Source organism: Amblyraja radiata, unplaced genomic scaffold (genome assembly GCF_010909765.2).
Source record: "Amblyraja radiata isolate CabotCenter1 unplaced genomic scaffold, sAmbRad1.1.pri S133, whole genome shotgun sequence".
NCBI lineage: Eukaryota > Metazoa > Chordata > Chondrichthyes > Rajiformes > Rajidae > Amblyraja > Amblyraja radiata.
This window is the reverse complement of record NW_022630119.1, coordinates 84,441-89,278: the sequence shown is the minus strand read 5'-3', so window position 1 is coordinate 89,278 and position 4,838 is coordinate 84,441.

Below are 4,838 nucleotides of genomic sequence, written 5' to 3'. Positions count from 1 at the left end.
AATACAGGGCGCGGGGTTTGCTTCTACCGGTCCAGGAGCCGTTGTAGAGGAGTACTTACCTTCCGCGGTAAGTTACCCAAACTTAACGTTCCAGCTCTCTCCAGAGAGATTCTGGTGGAAACCTCGCTTGGGGTAAAGGACCAGCGGAAGCAGCTGTTGGCTTGATTGTATTGTATTGTAATTGTAAGGCGTTTATTGTATTTGGATAAGGGGGGAATGAAGGCCAGGCAGTTTGACGTTCTGATGTGTCAGATGTTGGAGGTCATGGAGTCTGAGTGCTCCCAGACGTCCACATCTCGCCAGGTGCGTCGAGAGGGCTCCTAAGGGACCGCGTTAGGAACCTGGAGAAGCAACTCGATGACCTCTGTCTGCTCGGGCGAGCGAGGAGGTCCTAGAAAGGAGTTCCAGTGAGGTGGTCACTCCAGACCACGGGAGACAGAAAACTGTCCAGGTTTAGGAAGGGAATGGGCAGAGGCAGGGACTGGTGAGTACCCCGGGGCTGTACACCTTGAAAATAAGTACTCATGTTTGAGTAGGGTGGGGGAGACAGCCATACCTGGGGGGCAGCGACAGCGGCCCGGGGCCTCTGTCACAAAGACCGGTCCGGTTGCTCGAAGGGTAAGGAAAAGAAGAGGGAGGGCATTGTAATAGGGGACTCTATAGTCAGGGGGATCGGATAGGCGATTCTGTGGACGCAGACAGGAGTCCCGGATGGTAGTTTGCCTCCCTGGTGCCAGGGTCAGGGATGTGTCTGAACGTGTCCAAGAAATCCTGAAATGGAGGGAGAGGAGCCTGAGGTTGTGGTGGCATATAGGTACCAACGACATAGGTAAAAAAAGAGAAGAGGTCCTGAAAGAAGAATTTAGGGAGTTAGGTAGAGAGTTAAGGAGAAGGACTGGAAAGGTAACAATCTCAGGATTACTGCCTGTGCCACGCGACAGTGAGAGTAGGAATGGAGCGAGGTGGAGGATAAATGCGTGGATGAGGGACTGGTGCAGTGGGTATGGATTCAAGTTTCTGGATCATTGGGACCTCTTTTGGGGAAGGTGCGACCTGTACAGAAAGGACGGGTTGCACTTGAACTCAAGGGGGACCAATATCCTGGCGGGGAGATTTGCAAAGGCTACTGGGGAGACTTTAAACTAGTATGGTTGGGGGGAGGGACTCAAATTGGGAAAGCTAGCAGTCAGTGTGTGAAGCAGGGGGCAGAGAATGGTAGCACTCTGACCCAAAATGTAGGGGAGAGAGAAGAAAAAGAAAATAATCAGAGAATAAGAGAGGGTGGGTTTCTTAAATGTGTATATTTTAATGCTAGGAGCATTGTAAGAAAAGTGGATGAACTTAGAGCCTGGATTGACACCTGGAAGTATGATGTTGTGGCGATCAGTGAAACATGGTTGCAGGAGGGCTGTGATTGGAAACTAAATATTCCAGGATTTCGTTGCTTCAGGTGTGATAGAATTGGAGGGGCAAGAGGTGGAGGTGTTGCATTGCTTATCAGGGAAGATATTACAGCAGTGCTTTGGCAGGATAGATTAGAGGGCTCGTCTAGGGAGGCTATTTGGGTGGAACTGAAGAAATGGGAAAGGGGTAGCAACACTTATAGGGGTGTATTATAGACCGCCAAATGGGGAGCGAGAATTGGAAGAGCAAATATGTAAGGAGATTGCAGATATTAGTAGTAAGCACAAGGTAGTGATTGTGGGAGATTTCAATTTTCCACACATAGACTGGGAAACACATTCTGTAAATGGGCTGGATGGGTTGGAGTTTGTAAAATGTGTGCAGGATAGTTTTTTGCAACAATACATAGAAGTACCTACTAGAGAAGGGGCGGTACTGGACCTCCTGTTAGGAAATGAGATGGGTCAGGTGGCAGAGGTATGCGTTGGGGAACAGTTCGGGTCCAGTGATCACAATACCATTAGTTTCAATATAATTATGGAGAGGGACAAAACTGGACCTAGGGTTGAGATTTTTGATTGGAGAAAGGCTAACTTTGAGGAGATGCGAAAGGATTTAAAAGGAGTAAATTGGGACAGTTTGTTTTATGGGAAAGATGTGGAAGAGAAATGGAGTACATTTAAAGGTGAAATTTTAAGAGTACAGAATCTTTATGTCCCTGTTCGGTTGAAAGGAAATCGTAAAAATTGTAAAGAGCCATGGTTTTCAAGGGAAATTGGACACTTGGTTCGGAAAAAGAGGGATATCTACAATAGTTATAGGCAGCATGGAGTAAATGAGGTGCTTGAGGAGTATAAAGAATGTAAAAAGAATCTTAAGAAAGAAATTAGAAAAGCTAAAAGAAGATATGAGGTTGCTTTGGCAAGTAAGGTAAAAGTAAATCCGAAGGGTTTCTACCGCTATATTAATAGCAAAAGGATAACGAGGGATAAAATTGGTCCATTAGAGAGTCAGAGTGGCCAACTATCTGCAGAGCCAAAAGAGATGGGGGAGATATTGAACAGTTTCTTTTCTTCGGTATTCACCAAGGAGAAGGATATTGAATTATGTGAGGTAAGGGAAACAAGTAGAGTAGCTATGGAAACTATGAGGATCAAAGAAGAGGAAGTACTGACACTTTTGAGAAATATAAAAGTGGATAAGTCTCCAGGTCCGGACAGGATATTCCCTAGGACATTGAGGGAAGTTAGTGTAGAAATAGCAGGGGCTATGGCAGAAATATTTCAAATGTCATTAGAAACGGGAATAGTGCCGGAGGATTGGCGTACTGCGCATGTTGTTCCATTGTTTAAAAAGGGGTCTAAGAGTAAACCTAGCAATTATAGACCTATTAGTTTGACGTCAGTGGTGGGCAAATTAATGGAAAGAATACTTAGAGATAATATATATAAGCATCTGGATAAACAGGGTCTGATTAGGAACAGTCAACATGGATTTGTGCCTGGAAGGTCATGTTTAACTAATCTTCTTGAATTTTTTGAAGATGTTACTCGGGAAATTGATGAGGGTAAAGCAGTGGATGTTGTGTATATGGACTTCAGTAAGGCCTTTGACAAGGTTCCTCATGGAAGGTTGGTTAAGAAGGTTCAATGGTTGGGTATTAATGGTGGAGTAGCAAGATGGATTCAACAGTGGCTGAATGGGAGATGCCAGAGAGTAATGGTGGATGGTTGTTTGTCAGGTTGGAGGCCAGTGACGAGTGGGGTGCCACAGGGATCTGTGTTGGGTCCACTGTTGTTTGTCATGTACATCAATGATCTGGACGATGGTGTGGTAAATTGGATTAGTAAGTATGCAGATGATACTAAGATAGGTGGGGTTGCGGGTAATGAAGAAGAGTTTCAAAGTCTACAGAGAGATTTATGCCAGTTGGAAGAGTGGGCTGAAAGATGGCAGATGGAGTTTAATGCTGATAAGTGTGAGGTGCTACATCTTGGCAGGACAAATCAAAATAGGACGTACATGGTAAATGGTAGGGAATTGAAGAATGTAGGTGAACAGAGGGATCTGGGAATAACTGTGCACAGTTCCATGAAAGTGGAATCTCATGTAGATAGGGTGGTAAAGAAAGCTTTTGGTGTGCTGGCCTTTATAAATCAGAGCATTGAGTATAGAAGTTGGGATGTAATGTTAAAATTGTACAAGGCATTGGTGAGGCCAATTCTGGAGTATGGTGTACAATTTTGGTCGCCTAATTATAGGAAGGATGTCAACAAAATAGAGAGAGTACAGAGGAGATTTACTAGAATGTTGCCTGGGTTTCAGCAACTAAGTTACAGAGAAAGGTTGAACAAGTTAGGGCTTTATTCTTTGGAGCGCAGAAGGTTAAGGGGGGACTTGATAGAGGTTTTTAAAATGATGAGAGGGATAGACAGAGTTGACGTGGAAAAGCTTTTCCCACTGAGAGTAGGGAAGATTCAAACAAGGGGACATGACTTGAGAATTAAGGGACTGAAGTTTAGGGGTAACATGAGGGGGAACTTCTTTACTCAGAGAGTGGTAGCTGTGTGGAATGAGCTTCCAGTGAAGGTGGTGGAGGCAGGTTCATTTTTTATCATTTGAAAATAAATTGGATAGTTATATGGATGGGAAAGGAATGGAGGGTTATGGTCTGAGCGCAGGTATATGGGACTAGGGGAGATTATGTGTTCGGCACGGACTAGAGGGGTCGAGATGGCCTGTTTCCGTGCTGTAATTGTTATATGGTTATATGGTTATATGGTGACGATAGAGCAGCGGCAAGCTAAAGCGCGCCAGCGTCCACACTCTCTTCCGACAGCCATCTTGGACACAGACTAACAATGTACCTTACAAACAAAAAAAATCATCCCCGCACAGTGGTTACCACAGTGGGGGAAGGCACAAAATTCCAGTCCCCAACCACAGTTCTCCCAAAGTCAGGCTTTAAGTCACCGCTGTTGCCTCAACGGAGGCCCGATGTTCCTGGCCGTTCTGGCCGGGTGATGTTGCCCCGGCGTCGGGAGAGTCCTCACAGCTGCTGGACCACCTGGAACGTCGCTTCCTAGCAGGGGATTGTAGGCTTCCGAAGCCGACAAGGCCGCCGCCGGTTTGGAGCTCCCAGGCTCCGATGTTAATGTCGGCCGCCGCCCGCTCGCTCCGCAGACCCGCAGCCCGGAGGTGTTGAACCGGCGGTCACAGCTCACCGGAGCTCCAGCGCGTCGATCCAGCGCGGCGACCCAGGCAGGCATCGCCCGCTCCGCTCCGCGATGGCGCTCCAGCGCTGTGCCGCCACCGAAGCCGAGGTGCTGGGCGGTCCCCGCCGGGAAACGGCGCTCCAAGCCCGCTGGTAGGCACGAGGACGGGTCGACGGGCAGCCCATAGAAAAGCTGCCTCAACCGACCAGGTAGGGACCT